This window comes from Kryptolebias marmoratus, linkage group LG24, assembly GCF_001649575.2.
Source record: "Kryptolebias marmoratus isolate JLee-2015 linkage group LG24, ASM164957v2, whole genome shotgun sequence".
Taxonomy (NCBI): domain Eukaryota; kingdom Metazoa; phylum Chordata; class Actinopteri; order Cyprinodontiformes; family Rivulidae; genus Kryptolebias; species Kryptolebias marmoratus.
The window spans coordinates 7,109,595-7,133,453 of NC_051453.1; the positions used below are offsets into that span (position 1 = coordinate 7,109,595).

General features: G+C 38.4%; 1 protein-coding gene across 24 annotated transcripts in view; it reads left to right on the plus strand.

Moving 5' to 3' along the window:
- The window catches only part of ptprsa (protein tyrosine phosphatase receptor type Sa), a 214,226-nt gene that overhangs the window by 50,129 nt on the left and 140,238 nt on the right, over positions 1–23,859 (plus strand). The window contains exon 1 of one of the 24 annotated variants that reach the window (XM_017413358.3): positions 4,246–4,747. The exons of the other annotated variants lie outside the window; for them this stretch is intronic. The gene's annotated coding sequence lies outside the window, so the exon portion shown is untranslated. Of the gene's footprint in view, positions 1–4,245; positions 4,748–23,859 lie in introns of those variants that run through there. 24 annotated transcript variants of the gene reach the window in all.

The window sequence follows — 23,859 nt, forward strand, 5'->3', positions numbered from 1 at the left end:
TTTGAAGTGAAAATTGTACAGTTTTGTACTCGAATAGTTGATTTCTGTACCAAAACTGAACTTTTCACTTTCATTTCACTGATTACTTAGATTAGCTTCTAAGCTGGAGGAAGGAAATCTGGGAAGTGAATTTCAACACATCAGAACGAAACGAGAACCAAAGACGTTAGAAAATACAGCTGCTCTGATTGGCACGATGTGGGTGAGGGATTCTCGTCTGCCTTGCGGAATCACCACCAAGGGATTTCAGAAGCACATTTTTAAAAAGACAAGGCTTGTGATGTGTTGTCATGGCACCCCCAGGAAAAATAAACGGCAGAGGCAATTTCAAGAACTTGTAAAGTCAACTTTTAAACATACCAAATTTTACCCAGCTATTTTTTTCAGTTTCTTTGATTTAAAAAGAAAATACAATGGAAGGGAAGATAGGATTTAAAACCTTGCAAGTGCAAGCATCTGAGATGATGTTTGACCCTTTATACTGTCCTAAAAAAGCAGAAAGCAGATGGATCAGTTCTCCTCTGTGGCTTGTATTCCCACCCCTGCTTCTCCAAGAGCACCCACCAAGCTCCTATCTTCACTCTCAAACTGCTGTCTATCGACAGTGCTCACTTGTGTATAAAGGTAATGAATTCATAATCTCTCCCAAGCTCTATGTAGATCTCTATCATGGTGGGAGATAAGGGTAAGCATCGTTGCACTCTAATAGCCGTCAGTCTGTCTCTGTTCCTGCACGCTGTGTTTATGTGAGTCTAGTGTATGTTTAGAAACCCACCCTTTGCTACAAAAACCAGCAGTGCTCTTCATTTTAGCTTCCAGGTAGAAAGAAAAAAAATGCTTAGGGTGCCATTGCTTACCAGTAAACTGTTAAAGCTACAAAGCAGCAACTTTTTCTCAGGATTTAACACAGAGAACTGTCCCACGTCTACTTTCTACCTGTCTTGTACAACCAAAAACAAGAACCACTTAACCTTTCCTAAACTAGCTGACAAATGCTTAGTCACAGAGGAAGGTAAATATGAGAGGGTGAGGTGTTCTTGGAGTAACTAAACTTGCAGCATGGGAGCAGCTCTCAAGAGGCGACTGGCACATGCATGTGTTTTTAATTGTGTTTTCAGAAGGGTGATGAAAAGTCCTCCATCCGAGCACAAGCTGGCAGTAAGTGGGCTGTCGCCTCCAGGGACTGAGTGAGCAATGGCCCGCTGCTATCGGAGGCGATTGTGCCTCAGCCCCTAAGGGTGCAAAGAGGAGCACCGTTTTTATTTTCGTCTTGAATGGGTTTAAAAACAGGATGAGGGCAAGGAAGAGTTAGAAGTTTTCATGAAAATCTGGATGCTGCTTCTGTAAATAAAGGATATATGGACATAATTACAGGATATAAGTTTGTTTTATATCAGTTTATGAGACTGTTTGTTCTGTCATTATATCCATGTTTAATTGACTAATTAGCAACATCTGCATATCTTTTACCAGCAATAATCAGGGTTGTGAGTTTCTGCCATTGTTATTTTGTGGAGCCGAACATTAAAAATTTGGGAAATCAGTGGTCTAGAGTGGACAATAAAAAGATAGTTCAGATTCTTTGAAATGGGACTCTGTTGTAAGTTTATGAACAATAAATATTTTACCAGTTGTAGATAGCTCTCTAAACAACCTTAGTTTCAAGAAATAGAGTTCCATTCTGACAGGATTGTTGAGCTAATGATTAGCCAAAATGAGGCCAAGACAAAACTAAAACAACTCCAGTCTCAATATTCCATAACTGCAAACAGTGACTCTAGCAGTTACAGTAGCTGTAGCACCTCCAGTGCAGCCTTAGGCACTTCTGGCAGGAAAATTATAACATTTCTGTCAGAAACACTACGTAATGCAAAACATACAGTGATGTAAAGGGTTTTAAAACAGCGTTTGCATGAGCTGCTATGAAATTTCTGAGACTGTAGTTGTCTTAAGGCAGAATTAATTCCCTCTAGTCTTGGCCACACATGATAGCTCCTCAGTTCAATCAGAATTAAACTCAATTTCTCTAAAGCTAGGCCATTCAAAAAGTTATCTGCAACAGGAAATATATCATTTGTTCATAATGTTTCCAAAGAACGATGCTTGAAAAGATGTAAATGATCCCTTTAAATATTTTAAATGAGGTTGGTATTATAATCCATTCAGTTTTACATCAGGTGTGCCTCACAAAATCATTTTAAAATGTCATATTTGTATATTATACATACAAAACTACAAATTTTTTCTACAAGTTGCTTTCTCTTGAATATCTTTCCCTTCAATCTGCCTGTTAGACAGCAATGATAAGCAGCTATCATCATGAGGATCGCCTTCACTTGCAGATAACAGCAAGAAGATAGCCGTTTCAACAAAGTTCACGCGTAGCTTGCAGTAGCCTAACACTCCACATCCTGTTACGACATTCAGTAACAAGACGTGAACGATTAAATGCTCTCCCTGGAGCACTCGCCACATCTTCCGCTTGTTGAATTTACATGGCATTTATGAACACTCGCAAGGCAAAACAAAAAGTGGACAGGGAAGGCAGGAGTAGAAGGCTCTGAGTGGAGAAGTCTCATTATTCTGTTATGGATTGCACATGTCAGCGAGTAAGTGCTCTTTTTATCCCTCCAAAGCACCAGCCTCGGCCACCAAGCGCATTTTCCTACGCAAGTGAAATTTACCATGTTAAGGCTCATGCCACCAGGGGAGTGGTGGTGAGAGCACTGGGTTGCTCCTAAGATTTACCGCCTTGATTAAATAAGGGACTGTAGTGTGAATAAGAGGCCAAGGGAGAAATCCATGCAACATAAACACGTGTTTCTTTGCTCACTAGTAAATTAGTTAGACTCTCACACCCAATCAGACGCATATTTTACTTTTCTTTTTGGTGTTCTTGCATGTCACACTGGATTTTAAACAAAGAGCAGAAAGGGGGCAGTGGAGGCTTACTTGTGACTCAGGGTGGCTTTCTGCCAAAAACCCAGCAAGATGTGTCTTTTTTTAACAGGCCTTGTTCCCATCCATTACTGCCTGCAGAACTTGAAAAGTTCACACAAAATATATTGCTGCTCTCCCTCCATTTGGGCAGGACATGCCTTTTCATTTGATGCACTGTGATTTAAAAACTGTAGCACTCTCCAAAGATTGCTTAATTCCATCTAATTTCCTTCAGGTTTTCATCAAACACTTTGGTCTTTAATGCTTTGACTCAGCCTGCTACCATTATTTTTCAGCTGAACAGTTGTAACTGGGCAAAGGGGACAAGTTATGTTTCCGCTCTGAGGCCACAGTGTAAATCCCTGAAAAAGTCAGTCACTTAACAACCTTCCGACCAAGAATGTAGTTTGAACTAACATGTGATTTAACACAAAAGAGACTGACCTCAGTTAGCTGTCGTGACATTTTGCTGCGTGTTGACCGGTCGTAACCGACTGTGGGTCAGCTTTTTGATGTGTCTCTGGTGTTTGTCCAGCCTCCCTGCTGGACACTGTGAGCACCAGCTGCTGTCGCCATTAACATTCAAATCCTGCCAGCCAATTATAAAAGGTCTTTCAGCTAAAGCCTTCTGTGATTGGGTGGAATGCTGTTCAGAAATGCTCTGAAAACAAAGTAAAAAACAAACAAGAATCACAAAAACACAACAAAACAAGGTTAAGAAACAAGACTTTATAAAAACTATGCAAAGGAAAGCAATGCAATATTTGCATTAAAGATGTTCATTTAATAATATTACAAAACTTTTCATTAAAGGGTCATTTCAAAATAAAACTACATTGTACTGATTAGATTAGGTTTAAAATTTTATAGTAAACAAAATCAAACAACTTATTATATCATGGCCCCCACATTTTTATTCAAAACATTTGGATAATGAGCATTTATTACTGAGCATATTCTTTATATAAAAGAAGGCTCAGTATATCTTAGTTGTTCATATCTTTGCAAAAATCTTTTAATCTTGCGATATAGTTTATTTGTGTTTTTGTAGTCCTTCATTAAAGCACACAGTGTTATTATAATTAATAAAAATGATGATACTAATAACAGTAATAAAGAAAAGGAAAATAAATCAGTCGCACTAACTCGTTCTTGGTGTTATGACTTCTGATTTACTTGAACGCACCACGTGGTCAGCTACACGTTTGCGGAGAAGTCAAGAAGCGGAGTTTCTGAGGCGTCACTGAACGCAACACACACATAGGGTTCTGTATTTTTTTCGCCCTCTTCTTCTTTTTCTTCAGCTTTTAAAGGAGGGGAGAGAAAGGGGGGGTGTCTGCCTCCTGTCTCCCCACCCCCAGCTCGTACGAGGTGGATTTGGGAAGAAAGGAATCCAAACCTGCGACGCCGAGATAACGCGAGAGATCCACATTTGGAGTCGCGCGCGGATTATTATTAAAGGATGTTTTATTATAATATTATTTTTTATTTTCCTTTTTTTTTCTCTGAAGAGATTCTGACTCGGAGCGTCTGATCTCCGTGAAAGGAAAGGAATACAAACAGCACGCAGAATAAAAGAAGTATTTTTAACTCGCTCCCTTCGTTAACAAGTGACTCGGTGGCGCTCGGGAAAGTGGAATATAGCGTTTATTTTTCCTCCAATCTGGGATGCAACGTTACTTTTTTTTCTCCTCTCTTTTTTGAGGAAAATGAGCTGAATAGCCACACAGCATACGGGTTTTCGAAAGGGATCCCCGTAAACCAACCGGGGGGGTAGTGGCAGAAATACTTTTTCTCACGGAGCTGAGTAAGTGATGGCAACTTTTCTTCTTCACTCCTTTCCTTTATACAAACTCAAAAGGCAGAATAAAGACAAGAAAAGATTACCAGGAGTTCTAAAAGTGGTTGACATAATTAGTTCAATTTAAACAAAGCTTAAAATAAACATTTAATGAAAATTTAGACAAAAAAACCCTATATTTTACAAAGTAACTTGTTTGCTTTTTGTTTGTTTGTGATTCATGAAAAAGATAAAAACATGTTAGGGCTTACACTGACTTAAAGGTTTGTATAAATCTGATCTGGTAACTATGTAGCCTAACACTGCTACCTTATTGATGTCTTGGATTTAGATTGTTTGTTTGTTTGTTTGTTGTTGTAATAGTTGCTGTATTTACAACTAATGATTTGCTTTTCGCCAGATAAACAACAAGTAGCTGCTTTAAGTTGTCTCAGTGTTTTCAAAGAGCTCTTTTGTTGCTTTTAGCCTTTTCTCTTCTTCTTCCTTGAGGTGAATCCTCTGCCTTGAGGAGAGACTTTTGTACAGAAAAGCATAAAGCTCCAGGCTATGATTCTTTCTTGTTCTCTTGTTAAGGCAGTAAGTTCAAAAAGTTGCAATGGTCTTTATTTTAACAGGACATTTAGGAAGACACTTTAGGAGTAAGCCTTTTTCATCACAATGAACAATATATTATCTTCTTCTACACTCCTTTTCAGCAAACAGACATTCTAACAAATCCTGTGTATTTCCATATGTAATCAAACTTCAGATTTTACCTATTTTGTAGCTCCGGCTCATCAGTCTTGCTATGCTGTATTCAATCAGCCTGCTACCTCATATGAATAAAGCCATTTGTCTTTTGATGAGAGTCACATGTTGATTGTCAGTAGCAAGAAGGAGTCTTGTCCTTCAGAGTAATTGGACAACACCTAAACCAAGAGGCTGCACGTCAAGCACCGCTCTGGATTCTTAATGCAGGTTTAATTGAACAATTTATCACCCCTGATCACTGTCAAATAACTGAGGAAGACGGACAAAAAGGCGATGGAAATGCCAGGGATATGCTGCCAAGCACAGGCAGCTGAGTGTGACCAGCATGTCTGTTACACCGACGTTAGGAGTTATTTATTTATTTATTTGCAGAAATCACAGATTAGAAAGCTACACCATTTTTAACATGAAGTGCTTTGTTCACTCTTTACCAGTTTGGACTGTTGTCCATGAATAGGTTTATAGATCGCCGTTCAAGCATTTCTGTTTTGCTCAAAGGCGCTTCCATTTCTCATGTCTTTCCATGTGGTGCACAGGAACGGATGAACAGCAAAACATTTTTAAGTTTCAGCAGACTCTTTGCTACTTTCAGATGTTACATAATTCAAATAATAGAGCCTCGGATTCTGTATTTTCTTTCGTACTGTAGTCTAAACAAATGTTTCGAAATGTTCAACAGATATAATGATACCAAAACAATAATCATCATATGATTTTCCTTTTGTTCAAGGCTTTTATGCCCATTTTTACCACCTCATGCCCCGTTTGTTTTACTCTGTGCCAAATTAGCAGATTTTTTGTAGCATCAAGTGCTTTGCAATTAGCCACATTGTGCTTGACACAGCAACGCAGTTAATAATAGCTGTGCTGAAGTGACTGTCATGGTAAAGGGAAAAAGAGAAATGTGTGCCATGCTAAGGTGCTTTTGCACTCACTGCTAATTGTGTTTATCCATTTTAATTTGCTCCGAGTGCTAAATCGGTGCTCTTCTGGTGAAACAAGGTGCAATTACCTTGGCTGTGAAAACTGGAGGAAGTGTATCTTGTAAAATGTTCCCTCTTCTCCTTTTTTGATTTGTAGACTAGCCATTCTTTGACGTTCGCCACATAACCAGACAAAAGAATGAAATGCTGAGTAAACCCAGGATCTAACTGTTTCAGAGCATGGCATCACTCCACAAGATGAAAACATTGCAAAGAACATTCAACTGTGGGTGAACTCATTTAAAGAATATGTTTTTGAGAGAGGTAAAAGACTAGAGAAGTGTCATTGCTGTTCAACAGTGTTTTGTTAATTTCCTGCAGTGCCTGGTTTCACCAAAAGTGCCACTTTTATTTGTTTAATGAGATAAAAATACAGCTTTGTCTGCCCACAATGTTCATTAAACCAAAAAATCAATGTTTTTTAAGTCAGAATAAAGTCTCATGGAGGCTTATACTATTGCTAAACCACAAATCTTCTAACACTAACAGACCAAAAACTGATTTTTAAAAACCTTGAAAGCTGCTTAAGAACAATTTTACAAGCATTTAGCAATTAAGTGCTGAAGTACGTTATTGACCTTCCTGAAACATCAGTAAAGAATAATTTCTTTGCTGATGAAGTTGTGATGTTTTTAGTTTCAGCTAAGCAGATATTAGGACTGACATTACTTTTTAAGAAAGACAATCTTGGTATAAAGACTGTACAAAACAAGGAGGACTACTGTAAGATGAAGCAATGCTCAGAACTGGATCACCAGAAGCACTTTGTCTTCCACCTCCAGCAATTCAAACCTATATTCTGACGGCTTAAATGAATGCTACATCAGATATTTTTTATTTTTTTACCTACTTCAGCTTTAGCATCCATTTACATGAAAAAAAAACATTTGTGTTGCAACCGCAGATCATATATATCACAATGTTTGATAGGAACCTAGAAGATGAAGCTGGAGTTGGACAGACCTTCACTGTCAGCTGGTTTCACTGCACTGACTCAGGTTTTAAAAGTACAACATGGCAGTCCCCATAAACCAAGTTCTGCTGGCTTTAATTCCAAACAATGAGAGAAGGCAGAGACATTTGGTCTATAATAAAATATAACAGTCTATGGTTGAAATACGGTCCACAACTTATGAAACTTGGTCCATATGCATTTTGCAAAATAAGCATTGGTCTTTGGATCCAGTCAGTGTCTGATGCACAAGTGATGATTTGTTGGAGACAAAAAAATGTTTACTCAAACCACTATGAAATGTTTGAGCTTTTAAATGAACTTTTCTAGTGGCTGAGGTGTGAATCAAGAATTCACCATGCATCTCTGAAAACTGACAGCCTTCTAACTACTGTCTACTTCAAGTGAAGACAAACCAAAAAGTGCTTCACCTAACTCCACTAACTATCCATGTAAGTCTTCTGTTAAGAGACTGGAGTAACTTACTAAATGTTCCAAGGGATTTATGTGAGAGGATTTATAGTCTGCTTCTTACTTAGACATGCCTGCTGGTTGTCTTGGTTTTTAAATTGGTTCCTTGGTCCTCAGCATAGCTTGATGAAGGCCAGCACTAAAAGGCCATATTTTCACGCCAGTTCTCCTAAAATCTAAAGGTCAGCAGTTCTCAACACACAGTGTTTTTGAGAATAGATGACCTAAGTTGTGAAGGTCTGATAAGGGGCTCCTGCAATAAAGAGTCAATTTAAAAAGACTCACTCATTGCTGGACAAGTTAACATCCAACTTGCATCTTGGTTGACTGTCACTGAAATTAATCTTTTTCTGGATCACACTTTTGGCTTTCTTTCCCTGTATGAGAACAAAATAGCACAAAACTCTTCCCATGTAAAATGCTGTTGACAAACAGAGGCTTCCACTCTTTTACTCCTTATCAATATATGTGTTTGGTGGAAATCATGTAGGAAGCTATAGTGCTGTCAATACAGTTGTATATTAGTTCTGTATTTTTCAAACTATATATTTGCCTTTGTTTTTGACCAAATAAACCAAGTAGAAAAGGTAGTCTTGATCAGAGAACATGTATTTATAAATTGTGTACAGAGGTGAACGTTGCCCCCACATGCACAAAAATATACTAATCCCTGCCAGAATATCTGGTAAGTCTTTTGGGAATACATCCACACTCTGTCATCCCCCCATAGCCTCCTGCCTGCTCCCTTGGTACTTCCAGGTTTTACAAAAAAGATTCGCTCCAGCTCTCTCTGATGAAGTGACAGTAATCTGCTTTTGCAGACGCACAAGAGGAGACCCTTCATTCATTTGGCTCTGCCTCCCTTAAGGTATACCATACTTGAACAAACATGGAGCATAGTTTGTTAATGCCTGCCAGAGGAAGCTACCAGATGTAGAATATTCACACAAATGTCAGTTTGCTTTTTGTTCCCCTTGGCCTTTATCCCATCCACTTTATAGGCCATTTTACACATGCACTGTTTTTGATTAATCCAATGTCAACTGAATGCGTTGGTGTCATACTGGTGGTGTGAATTACTGGTACTATTTTTATGGCATTTTGCATCAGAAGTTGAACTAGGTCAGACATGGTGAAATATTTACAGCACTATAGACAATGTAGATTTTTGAACTGCTGCAGTGGTGGGTTCACCTCGAATCAACCGTACAGAAGAATGAAAGCATTTCTGTCAAGAAATTAAAAATAACATCAAACTTTTCAAGATTGGATTTTATTTCAAACTGTAACACCTACTTTGTTGACATTTCGATGGCTGCAGTCACTTTAACAGATGAACAGATTTCTTGTGTAAAAATGATGTATGATTTTGAAGTTTACATGAATAATGTTTTATAGGTAGAGCAGTAATTGACAGCCACTCTACAACTGGATTCAAATGGGTGTATCTGCTTCTGTCTGTCTGCATTGCCTTTGGGCGTTGCGTGATGCTTGCCGTTGGGCTTTACTTATATTAAGTGTGATTACTAGGTGGCTTCCCACAGAATGATGTGGAGAAGTTTCCCTTGGGGTAACTCCTCTTTGCAAACTAGCTGTGGCAGTGAGGGCTGCCCTTCACAATGGCAGATTGACCCCTGGGAGGTTTAAATGAGCTAAGTGCACCCACATGATCGTGAGTGGGGGAGTAGCCAAGAGCTTTCACATTCTTATGTCTGAATGTTTCAAACAGGTTTTATTTAGTTACCTTGGAGGGGAATCACAACAGGCTCAGTAATTTGTATACTTGGGAAGAAAATAAGTAAAAAAAATACGTTTTGGAAGTTTGTATACATTTGAGCTTGTCCCCATCTTATGATAAACCCCTAAACACTTTGTCAAGACTAAGTATTATCTACAAAATGGTCTTTTCTTGTCGGCAGCAGAAATTTGTCATGTTTTGAGAAGCATCCTCTTCACTCACAGTTGTGTAACTGGTGTCAGGACAGCCAACTGAGGAAAAAGAAATAGACATATATCAATATTATGCATTATCTTCTAAAGAGACAATTGGTAAAAATAATTTGGTTTGTTGAAACAATTTTTACTATAGTTTGTTGTTTGCTAAAACCTGTGATTATCAAGGTGACCTCTTTGAGAATCGACTCTCATTCATGTGACTGACAAAAATTGTCATTTTTGTTCGCGTAGCAGCTTCATCCGCCCTTTGCGACACAAACCCCCGATCAAACTTTTTTCTCACGAGGGTTTACGCCAAGTATTGTGTGATTGGTCAAAAGTTGTTTTGGGTGTGTTTAAGCCGGTGAGCTTTAATGGAGTCATTTGGCTTCTACTGCTCTGCTGAAAAGCAGCTGGCCCAGGCTGTTAGAAAATACAGCCGTCTTTACAACTGTTCCAGCAAAACTTATAAACCTGTGAGCTGAAAAAGACCACGTGGAGACACAGGCAGCTCTTCGTGGCTGTGACTGTCTCAGTCTGTTTAATAAACGCGTCTGGTCGGGGTAAGGGAAACAAAATTCTGTATAAGGATAGGAGAGTTGAGAAGCCGACGGGAAGAAATCCGTTTTAATGCTGTAGGAGGAGGGAGGAGCTTCCCGGGAGTTCTGATCCGAGTGTCTTGTGAATTATTAAAGGTGTCTGTAAAAACGAATGTCTTGCAACCACGTGACCGCAAAACAATTTCTTGATGTCTTATGGAGTATGCCAGAGCCTTTAGATTTAGAATATTGTGTGTCATTCAAGGTGAAACCATACTGTATGTTTTCAAAGTACATGCAGTAAATGGAATAAATAAAAGTTGTACATCTGAGTTGACAGCGGAAGGTAGTCACAGAGCCATTGTTTGAGAGTAAGGGAGAGCCTCTTTTGTAATTGCAGTATGCTTTCTTGAAGCGTAGCTTTTCCAGATTTATCAAAATCAATTTGTTTACAATTCATATCTCAATATTAAATGCAAAGTTATTGTGACAAGAAGTTCAAATTTCTATCACAGCATGTGTTTAGTTTTATTTCAAAGCTAGTTACTTCAGCTTTTGCAAACAAAAGCTGCAGCAGTAAAAACAAAGTAACATTACCAGTAACTTAATATTTTATATATTAGAATATCTCCTAAAATTTTGATTAAAAATCGTCACAACTATAACAAATTCACACAAAGCTTGCCACAGTGTAGAACTGATATTTTGGAGGTGATTGGGTTTGCTTGTGTATGTGTGTTAAATGCTGGTAATCCAATGGTGTTTATTGTCCACCCATAGAAAGCCCAGGGCAAGATGGCTGGGCACCATTCAGCATCCCCCCCTCCATCCCCCTCCTCTCACAATCACTGCCACCCATCTGTGTCCCCACCACCACCGCCACCCCATCCTTTTGTTCCTGCTTTCTCCATACAAGCACACGCTCACCCAAACTTTAGGGACATCTGGTGTGAGGGTGGCCCACAGGGCAAGGAGGGAGGAGGCACACTCAGCTCCCCCGAAGGAGGGAGTTGTGTGTGGGGGTGGGTGGGTGTGAAATGGGGGTCATAGAGAAACATGTGTAATCAAGATAGTGGGGGTGTTATTGAGTAGAGAGAGAGGGAAGTGGGGTAGCCAAAGAGGAGTAGGCAGATAATTGATGGATGGAAGTAATTGTGTGTAATGCAAGCACAGAAACATGGGCCTCTGGGTAAAAAGATACAGAGAGGGAGAGAACGAGAGAGCTTGTGAATGGTAGTAGTGATAGAATGGCGATAAAGAAAGAAATGAGAATAATAAAAGGAGGGAGTGTATGAAGCAGGCAGAGGAAAAAAGAAGGAGAAGAAGGGAAGAGGGTGAGGAGATGGGGAAAGAGGGAAACAGTAGGGGGAGAAAAGGGAGGGCCCCTGCTGTTCTGTTGCATCACTCAACACTAGCTGGGGTTAAAGAGGAGTAACTACCTGCCTGTCAGGCTGATTGTTCATCCCTATGCATCAGGGGATACGCGTCCTGGTTTATGAGAAATGGCACAGAAACACTATGTGGGCCACTTAACCACAGAAAATGGCTGCCTGTGCATTTCTGGGAATACAGTAGTACTGCCCGGTTGGGTTTTCTAAGCTGATGATTTCTTCATGCACATGATGCTATCACCTCAATTAATGCAAGTTAAATCTGTACTACTGTAGATGTTCTCATTTTACCACTCCGTTAGCAGCCTTTCTTATTTAAATCATTCATTTTGTATTAATTATTCCCATACCACAACAAAACTCCTTCATCGAAGCGCTTAATAATAAGGCTTCCTCAGTAATTACAACCTCAGTAGCCTGGGTGCCATTTCAAACAGCGCGCTTACTCATCTTTCAGTTAAATAGAAACAAAGCCTATGTACTTGAGTATGGATACACAAATTACAGAGTACCAGTGGTGCGTAAAAGAGAGCAAAGACAGGGAGAAGGCACCAGAGGCAAAATGCATTGAGTTTCCTCTCACTTTCTCACTCTGCAACACAAGCTCGCCTCCCAGAAGGGGAACAAAGGTTTGTCAAGCGCATCGCAGTGAAGAGAGTAAAACCTCCCCAGCCCCTGGGAAGATAGAAGGTGACATTTGTATGTAAATGGAGACAGCCACTCCACTGTATTCAGCTGACAGGAAATAGACTGAGCAACCTAAACATTTTTTCTCTCTTTTTTGAGAAGTTGGAGATTTAGTTGTTCTACTCACACTGGTTTTGTGGTGGAAAGATGAAGGTAAAAACATAGCTGTAGAAAAAGTTACTGTGCTTTTCTATGAATAACTTCAGTGTTTCTGTAACACAGATATACTCTGTATGTATATACATGCATGCACACAGAGTTATGCAAAGAAGCATGGGTGCTCAACATTAGCTAAGCCTGACACACTTGTATTCATAAACAAATGAAATTGGTCATTGTTCTCGTGACTTCCGTTGAAATTATTTTATTGCAGTCTGCCATATTTGGTTGCTCAACAAATTCACAGATTCTGAGGTGAAGATAATTCAGAGCAACAGAATAAAAATAAACCTAAACAATTTGAATACGGTTCAAGCACCTGACGTGGTTGGTCCACTAATTAACTCTTGAATCTCAGTGTTGAAGAAGATAATCCTGATTAAAAAGTGATTGAGGTTGAGGCAAGCGTGACAGCATGGCAATCAGAGAAACCACCCATGGTTGGGAAGATTAGCGCCATCAGAGGTTTGGGGGTGGGTGGGGGGGGGGNCTATTTTCTACTGTCAGTTTTGTTTATGGGTCAAATCCCTGGCAGAGGAAAGGTTTTGGATATTTATTTTTTTTTCATTTGCTTTTTGTTCCATTAGGAAGATTGCATTTGACATGATCCTACTTTATATTTTTTTGTGTAATAGTAGTTTATAGCGGTTCAGGAACGACAAGGGAAATTTGCTGTTTGTGGAAAATAAGATTCACATCAAAGATTTTTTAGATTGGATTTCAAAACAACCTTAGTTGATCAAAATGTTGTCAAACATAACAAAAAAGATCATTCATTAGTAAATTAACAGCAAAATGAAAACATTAAACTTTATTAAACAGAACAAACTTAATAGAATTAACTATTGTCTTTAGAGTTTTACAAATTTCTCTTTTTTTGTGGCTATTGCAGTGTAAAGATTTCAGACTTGTTACATCACAAACACTCACCCATGAGGTTGTTGCACAATAGGACAGCTGATATGGTGTCTTGAAGTTTTTTTTAGAGCAGAACTTGAGCAAAGTAATTGGCAAAAAAAGCCAAGCCCTGCTGAGAGAGGGTTGGCAGTACAATTTCTCAAATTCATCGTGAATATCGTGGTTTGTATAAAGCACAGTCAATTTTCTGACAATCATCATTGATGAAAAGACTTGATTAATTGCAGCCCAATGTTAATAAAGAAATCTAACACTGTGGAGATATTGGTAAAAAGCATAAGGCCTCTGGACAAAGGTCCAGACAATAACAATTAGTGTTGCTATTACTCTTGAGTGAAAATCTTCACATAAATAAATAGAATGTTGTTTAAATTCATTTGGTACTAAAGATAAAATGTAAGGAAACACATTTTTATCTGGTCGGGCATGTAATTGGGCATGCATAGCAGGGGGAAAATTGATAGACTTTTAAAGAGAAATAAATGGGGCTGTTATCAGAATCTATTTGCTGTCAGTATAGTTAAATGGTGTTCAAGCAAAGAAGCAGGGACACAGCTGTTTTGAATATGCTTGCTGCCTAAGTCCACAAAGAGTATACTAGTAATAAAGAAAAAACCATATCAGTTATGTTTAGACTTCATACATACCTGATACATTAGGAAATGTGTCCAGGAACCAAGAGCAAATTTAACTTAGCAAATCAGTGATAAATTGGAAATGGAGAAAAATAGGGTTTGTACTTTTATAGTTAAATCATTATGTTTAAATGTTTGATCCCTATGATCCCCAATGTCTTTGAGCAGTTACCCTCTACATGCTCTTTACAATAACTTTTTGGAAGTGCCAGCTCCAAAACTATATGGATACAATGTAGAAAAGTTAAAACCTGGAATTATTGGTCCTCATTAAGTGCTTTGTTTTAAAACCAGATTCCATTTTCCCTGGATTTGAGTAACCCCTTGGACTTAAATTTAATAACACAAAGGGTAGTGGTTGAAATATTTCCAAAGTTGAACGCCCCTTCAAAATACTCATATGCCAGGTGCTGGTAATGATTTTCACAACAGCTTTGTTTTGTGGGTTTTTTTGTTTTTTGTTTTTTTGAGCACCAATGTACTTTTGTAACCTATATTATGATCATATATATATATTATGATCTATAATCATCGTTTCTGTTTTGTCTGCTGCTAAACAGACAAAACAGAATAACTAATATATTTTTAACAAGTTATGATAGTAGTTGATCCGTTTTTGATAAATAAAATAGACTGTAAACAATTTTTATTAGGCTGCTAATTACTTTCCACTGGTGAGTAAATAAATGTTTTGTTCTAAACTTACACTCACTGTAACATTTGTAAAACTCAGTCTGAAGTGCTCCTCTGGAAAACCTAATTTTGTGAAGCTAGATAGCCCTACAACTTCACTCACTCCCTGCATCACAAAAAAAGAAAAATTGGGCCAACCCTAGCTCCTGGCATGAACGCCCAGCACAGAGTTAGGGCTAAATGGTAGGACCAATGGGTGAAATGGGATTCACCCTAACTCTTGTCGCCAAAGGCATGGGTGGGAGCTCTTTTGGAGTAAATCCCAGTCTTCACCCCTTTAAGGCAGCCCCTGTGACATTTGTCGTTTTACCCCAATCTGTAATCCCAATAGGCTGGAGGCAGGACTAAAAATGTGAAAGGACAGACAAAAGCAGGTTTGGCATGGAAATTAGGGTTGATGTTCACAGCCCCACTGTATTTGCCCCTGGGTTAGTGTAGTTGAAAATGAGGGTTGAGAAAGAAACAGTTAAAGCAAAAATCACAGAGTTTAACTGTGTTTGTGCATGCAAGAGAGAGAGAAAGGAGATAGTGTAGATGTAATGACAGCAACTACAGGCAGGAGGAAAGTGGAGACAGTGTCTTAGAAACAGGAGGTAGATGGGGAGCAGAGGGTCTCCCATTTTTATGGAGATAAAGGAGAATGAATTTGAACCAACGCCCTTCAGGGATACACCATAAGGGTAAGACTAGGAAAGAGCAGATTGGAATTTTTTTGCTTTTTAAACTTCAGCCAAATGGCCTTTTAGATGCGCAAAGGTGTTCCTAATTTTGCAGACACTAAGATGACCGTTGCCATTTTCGCCAACTGCCACAGGAGGGGCCTGTGCCAGGGCTCAGAGAATTTAATGCCAGAGAAGATGTGCCTAACTGGGCAGACCAGAGCCACTCTGTTTGCCAACAAGATCATTTATATGCCTATCAATTTACCTCATTTGCACATCACTGACTGTGAGTACAGGATGGACTCTTTTCAATGCAACAGTGGTGCAGTTTATTCAACTAAAGTGTTATCTGGACTTGAATGAGTGGTTTACATGAGTGGTAAACTATGGAAAAAGAGACTGTTCTGTTTCTGCATTTGTTGTTATTTCTTACAAATACCATTTAGTGATCTGTTTTTCTACAATGGTGTTCAGCCTGTTTAGCAAAACATTAGGTACTCCAAGGCCTGTGAGTTAACTTGTAGTTTGCACTTTAATGCCTTTTTTTTCTTTTACAACATGGTGCTTTACCACACGGAGAGACCAACAGCTGCCCATGGCATCTACACCCACGTGGGGGTAATGGCCTGGCCCCTAGGCTGTGAGCCTTGCCAATAAATAATGAAGTGCCCTCCTCTATTGTAAATCACAGAGGGTTCTTGTTTGGCTGATGCCTTTGGGAGTATTGCTTGGGAGTAACATGTGTTACAAAGGGCTGCCTAGCTTCGGTGTATCCAGACAATCAGAGTAAAAAGAGAAGGTAATGTTGAACATGATGGATGGTGGCCTTTGCTTCTGTTTGTGTCCTATGTGATCTGAGTATTAAAATGGAATTGAGTAGATAAGGCATGAGCTGGTGTGTCATATTTATATTCAGTCAAAGGCCGTTTGTTATGTTTTATCCTTCTAGGATATTGACATTTTCATCCAAAGCAGGTCTCTCTCTGTCAGGCAACATACACTTGTCTGATGCAGATCTATTCGATTCTTGTGTGATTTGCATTTGACCAACAAATCACCTTTCACCCTTTCAATCCCTTTCAATCCCTGTTGAGAGACTTTAGTCAGCCTAGATCCATAAATCTGAAAATTGCATTGAAGTACAGTTAATTAATGAATCGGTATACCAATTTAGTCATTTTTCAGTTGGTGTTTTGTTTTTTTACATGTATTAAAGTTTGATGAAAATGACATATTTTGAAAAAGTTTGCTCAATTTAATAAAACAATATTTTTTTAAAGAAGTTGTTATTCTATATATTGAAAAAGATTTGATCTGCAACATAGAATAGACTAATTATTTCATTGATATCTGACAAAAATCCTATGTCACTGATCCTCTAAAATGCTGTTCTGGAACAGCACCTCTGTCCATCTCTCACCCATTGATCGCTGGTTTCTGTGACCCTGTATAGAAAGCATGGTCATAATAGTCCCACTAAAATTAGACATTTTTCAGTTTTCTCCTGCATTTTCAAATGTAGTGATTATTTTCCCCTCTTCTTATAATACTTGTATGTAACATACAGTATTCTTTTAAACCTTGTCCTGACCCCAACATTTTGTCTTCCACTTCATCCAGCCTTAAGAAAGATTTTGTTTGTCATTTGTCAATGACAAAAGTGCAAATTTGGGAGTGAAAGTAAATAAAATAAATTATTATATAACAATTACACTGCAGCAACTGAAGGATGAATGTATCAGTTATCAGTAACTGGGAGGAATACTTGCACAAATGGCCTGAAATCACTTATGGAGACATTTTCTACTTTACAAAATCTTATCATGTAAATAGCACAACAATGAAAAATATTGTATTGGAAGCGCAATCTGAAGTTCTTCTAAAACACACTTAATTTTCTTCTTTAGAGCACAGTATATAATCAACAATAAACTGTGATAAACTAGTAAAGGGAAACATGCCAGTTTTAAAACAGTATTTGTGAGCTCTTACAGCTCTAAATCCAATAGTCGCTCAACAGGCTTTATGTTTGCTCAGCCCTAAAATTAATGTACATAATAAAAGCACATTAGGAGGAAATTTGCACCAATTGGGAAACTAAAGAAGAACCTCCCCCCCCTCCCTCTTCTTTCTCTCTTTCTCCCCACTACCATGTGTCATTTGCCTGTCTGGATAAAATTTCAAGTGTAACAGTTTTTAAAAATACCTCTTGCATGCTGACAGCCAGCTATAAGCCTCTCAGGAAGATTGGAGTTGAACATAGTATGTTTATAAAAAGAAGCCAGGAGGAACCTTGAGGAACCTGGCCTAGTCTTTGAAGTAAAATATTTTCTTTCACCTCAAGTGCATTGCTCACTTCAAAGTGGGATTTTCTTAAAAAAATAAAAAAAACACTGACCACCCCCCACCCACCTCCTTCTCCCTTTTTTCTGCAGAATTTACAGCACACAGAGGTAGTGTGAGGAGACTTTGTCAGGCAGTATTTGTAACCTAAGATGACTTCATTTTCGTGTGTGTTTTTGACAGTTTGTGAGACCTGTATAGTTGCATGTCCAAAGAGGTGTGCTGATGCTCAGTGGTGGTCTAAAGCATTGCTTTTGTCAACAAGATGGAATTCAGAGTCTGTCAGCCATGTGTTGAGTCATGGTAAGATAGAGTTGGCCCTTGCGGTTTACTGTTGAAAAAAAAAGGGTCTGTGATGTGGTTGATGAGTAAGAGTCTTCACAAGTTTGCATTAGGAAGTCTTGCTAAAAGGCAATGTTGAAAATCACATTAAAAGTCTGTGACACCAAACCCTCCCCCATCACATTACAACTTACCATGCACTAATGACTTTGATGTCAATAAGATAAAAGACATGCACTAAATAAAATGGCTGGTGTGCCTTGGGGAATGAGCTTTTGCTCATGTGCATTGACTGAAATCATGTTTGAGTAGAGAGGTTTTAAAAACATTTAAACACCTTTTTTTCTGCCATCACTGTAATTGAAACATCTACTTGATGTTTCCACTTTAATAGTTGAAGCTAGCTGTGGCACACAAGCTTGTAAACAAATAAGGGTGTCCTTTCCACTAACCACAGTAGAATAGTGTGTGTATGTGTGTGTGTGCATGCTCATGCATATTGTGAATACTTAAATGTCTATATTAGTTTGTGATCATCACATAATTTGTTCTAGCGGCCATCTGTGCATGAGAAACTGTGTGTAAAATTCACAGCTGCAATGATGTGTATGTGTGAGGAGTCTTCTCTTGCCAAACACGAGGCTGAACAATGGGTGATTTTGTACCATTCATCTCTGTCATAAAGGAAACCAGTTTAGTAGAAGTGATTTGTCGGCTTCCTGAACAATCTATCACATGATAACCTTACAGCCAATCACCGTTCCACCTTTTTTCGCAACCTGCCAATAAGTAAACACAACCAAACCTCCCTTTCTTGTTTTATTTCTTAGGCAGCTGTAGCCTTTCAACTCCTAGCTTTTACCTACTGGGCAAATAACAGTAATTGACTTGCAAATAACAAACATGAGCACACTTTGCCCTTGACTGACCACACAGGACACAATTCAATGGAACATCTTCCTTTGTTAATTTTTGACTCTGCAGATTGAATCTGATGTGCTTAAAATTTCTTCAAGAGTTCAAATATTTGCCCTCTAGCATCCAAAGTGCTCCAAAGTAGCCCTCTACCAAAATATTTGTGCCTCTGCTTTGAAATGCAGCCAGGATATTTTTACGCCGGACTTCATGAGTGGATATAGCTCGTTAGCTGAGGGGATTGCGTGCACTTGACCTGTTAGTGCAGGCAGTGTGGGCATGCAATGGGAGATGAGACAAGAGGAAGAGATGAAGGGAGAAAAAAGATTTCAGACATGTGTATGCTTTATGAGCAATACTTATTCTATTTCATTTTTTTTTATTAATCCTAGAAGGAAACAATAAGAGATGCAGGCAGGGAGTTGGAGAAAGAGATGGAGGAGGGGTAGATGCAAGAATTCCTTTGAGGCCTAACCTGCTACCTCTGACAAAGAAGACTGGGCAGAAAGGAAAATAAAGCATTAAAGCATGAGAAGAGGAAGCAAGTGAATGAAAAGATGGAGATCCAGGAGATTAGGAAATATGAAAGAGAGAGCGAAGGGCAGAAATGACAATCATTATTAGTTTTGTAGTATTTTGACAGCCAAATATTTTTGGTTCATCACTGGGCAATGCACAACCTTCCTTAGACTAAACTCACTAAAAGGATTTTGTTGGCTAACCATATTAAATGCTACCCCTTGTTGAGGCTCCCCTTCTGTTTGTCTCGCCCTCCCCTCAACTCAGTCTCACTGAATAAGAAAGTGAGAAGACTTACTGCTGTTACCTTCTTTCATAGTCTTTTCAGTGACAACAACCTTCCCCTTCTGTTTCAGGCATAATGGATTTCATTTTCCCAGTTTTGCCTCGATGCACCCTCTCTCCATAGTGCTTTCTGTGTCTCAATTGCACTGACTGTTTTTGGATGACCTCTGTGGTTAGTGAGAATGAGTTAGAGGCCACAGATGGAAATAGTATCAGTTGATAGAGGCAACAGGTGAACTGCACTGCTATTTGCCTTTCCAACAGGATTTGATTTCTTTTTGCCTGTACCTTATTCAGAAGTTTTCTTTAGACTATAATAGCCAGTTTAATTCTGTTTGAACTTTTTTTGCTAGTAAACATGGCACAATAATACTTCAGTTCTTCTCGTTGGTATATGTTTTTAGTGATTTCAGGGATGTCAGGCTGGGTTGTAGTGTTGTTGACGCAAGGTGAAATATGTTCCTATCTGCTTTCATCTTTTAGCAGCGACTCATCACCTTACACTCCACAAGAAATGAGATGACACCTCTTGATGTTAACTTTGGTTTCTGTCTTCCTCCAAGCGAATATCAGCCTTGCTTTCAATCAAAATGATTTGCTGCCACCAAACTCCTTCTCACCTTTTCTGTCCTCTCTCAAATATGTCAGATTGGACTGTGGTGGTTACCAGCAAGTGAACCACAATGAGTAATAAAGTTTGAAGATCTCCATTGCTCATACTGTATCTATCCAGCTTGGGTTGCCTGTAAAGCTGCACTGGAAGTGAGTGTCACCTGATGCTGTCAACTTGTCCTTCATGCGCCAGCTCAAATTTCACAGCAGCCCATGGCTTTGACAAACAGGGACTTTACACTGTCGAACATCGGTCTCTCAGAGAGGATTGTTGAATGGATTAGTGTCAGAACATAGCTGTGACATATTTAAGAAGTAGGCAGAACTATTGAAGCAAAATGAAACAGCTGGTAACAATTTTGGGTTTTTGGTAACAATTTTGGGTTTTGAAAGAAATGTTTTTACATAGTGAGGCAGCCTTTTCTAAAGCTAACCTTGCTTAATTTATGCCTTTAAACTTGTCAGTTTCAAAACCATTGTGGTGTTTAGTAGCACTGTAGCATTTTATCCAAGAAATTTTGCACCCTTTGCCATTATAGGCCTTTATGTGGCCATGTTGTTGGTTGGATTTAGTGTCCCAGTGATTGCACTGACGCACCATCTGCTGTCACATGGTCTTTAGTTCTAAAGCTCATAGACGTTTTAACTGAAAGCCAGAATCCATTTATAATGGTGACAAGGGTGTTTTTACTCACTTCAGAGGTTTGGGTGTCTAAAACAAGGCACCTTTAAATTGCACACTCTATAAAGTTTTTTGTGTATGCAGTTGTTTCAGTTCTTTATATATCATTTTTAGCAGATTTAACTGATGACTCAGTGTGCCAGTCAGTGCACCACTGTATTTATGATTTTCCTCATTTCTTTATATATGAACCTCATCTTGTCCCCCCTGCCCCCTAAGTAACAGTATGGAGGCATTTTCAAGATGACTGATGAGTGGCAGGATTTGAAGGGCTTTTATTTTGTGAAAAAGTAGCATATGTATCTGAAAAGTTGCATATCTACCGGTATGCAATGGAAAGAAGTCCTTCTAGCACTAATACATTGCCACAAAGTTTGCAGAAGTGAGAAAACAAGACAAAAACAGACACTGCCACAGAGCAGTCATGGAAGACGTATTAAGAACTTTGTTGCCCTTTATGTTAACTTATATATATATATATATATATATACGCACGCACGCACATGCACACATGAAATAGAAAATCAAATTCTGGATAAATTAGTTTGAAGTTATTACACCCTGGAGTCCTAATGTTTTAATTTAGTCCCAGCCCCCCAGTTGTGAAATTTCTATGGCCTACTGCCACGTAAACAAAACACATTTAGCATAATTGCACCTTTAGTGTAGGCCTCTCTTCAAGGCAAGGTATTGATTTTCTCTCTCCCTCTGTCTCTTTCCTTCCCTGCTCTTTGTTTTTCTTCAGCTCAGCTTTATTTTCCTTTTTACATTCTTCTGCCAAAGCACTTGAACTGATCTCTCACTCTCACTCCTTTCTCTATACTTCCTGTCCCAGATGGTGCTCAAGTGGAAAAATAGTAGCAAAAATGCAATTCAATTACAGGAACCAAAATAATGCTTACCAACTTAAAAGCTTGGTTGTCAACTGGCTGATCTCCTAGTACATGCATGCAGAAGTTGGAGTCTATTTTAAGTCCAAGAGGTAGTAAGAATTCCCTGTTAAAAAGAAACACATGTTGCCACTTTAGCATGATGTTGATTTGTTACATGGCGCAGTGGAAGCTCTGCAAAATGTAGGGGGAAGTCTTCAGAGTTTTGTGTTGCTTCTTTCTGATTTTGAAGTTAAGTGCAGTGAAGCAGCTCAGACAGTCAATGCACATAATGTGCAGATAAATGTGCTTGCAAATGTACAGTATACCCATGTACTTTTGTAACAGACTTTAGGTTTCTGAATCAAAAATGTTAAAGGACTTAAAATCAGATTATATTGATGGTAACATTGGCATTTCTTGTCTTTGATATCACTGTTTCAGCACTGTCTTACTCACTGAAAAATAATAATTTTAAGTTGTTTATAGCATTAAGCATAAGCACTGTGTTAATTTTAGACATAAAAAATAGTGTTTCAACATCAGGAAATATAAATACATGAGGCAAGATGCATATGAATCTGTGTAGTTTTATGAGAAAAACTGTGTGAACACACAAAGGCAGAAAGTGCAAACACATTCTTTAAACCAGATTTATAGAACCTTTCATATCCATCTTTCTCTGTCATAAATCTCAATCATGGTAAAATTGTACACACATGCACAAGCCTGATTTTAACCCCTATTATTTATCATAGGCATGTGTGTGTGTGTGTCTTATATATAAGAAATCATAATTAAATGGGGCAAACTCTTTCACAGCACCTGTTTTCTGTAGTCAGTGTCCTTTTTTTCTATTATCAGTTCACAGAATTTTATCTAAATTGAATATTAAAGGTGGATAAATGTACCCAAAAAATAATGCCTGTGGTGTGTATTTTTACAGCATACTGCACAGTCATCTTTTAAAACTCATTTGGCTTGACTTCATTTATCAGGTTGTGTGCAGAAAAATAAGGCCATTGTGCCTTAATAAGTAACTGCATATAGAGCATATACAGTAGATGCACTTTTTAGTTATGAAATGTAAAATGGCAACATGTTTTCCCAGTAAACATGATTTTTTTTCTATTTTTAGTGAACAATTATGAGTAAAATCCTGTAAATCAGATTTATATTACTTGACTGACTTTTTCAAGGTGACTCTTACGGTTTTTGCGACTCCACAAAGAACATTCAACAAAACTTTAAAAAAAAATTGTAAGCAGTTTTTCTTACACATCTCCTTGATCAGTTTATTTTTCTACATTTAAGCATTATAGATGGCCAGAAAAGAATGAAGGAAAAAGGGAAAGTGTTCTGTTTGAAGATTTAAAATATGTGCTTACCTGTACTCTGTATGCCCTTCTAACTGATGCTCATAGTGCACCTCATTCAGTTACCTCTTAGGATATAAGTTGGCAGAGCCTAAATATTGTTTGTGGCCACTGAAAATTGCCAGCTTCATTCACATAGTGTTGACGTTACAGCAAAGAGAGGGGGGTTTGGTTTTTTATAAAAGCCTGTCTGTGGTGCCTGTGTTGATCTTTCATGGTCTCTCAACTCCAATTTCCATCTTTGTTTCTCATGTTGAAGTTAAGTTGCTATAGGGGGAAAAACCTAGATATATAATAATAATTATAATAATAATAATAATAATTTATCAAATGTCTTCCTATTTGAGGTTTCTTTTTTCAATTTATCTTTCCCATGATCTGTTCAAATGTAGCAATAAAATATACATTGTGAATATTAGTGCATCAATTTGTGAACTTATTTACAACAAAAACAAAACAA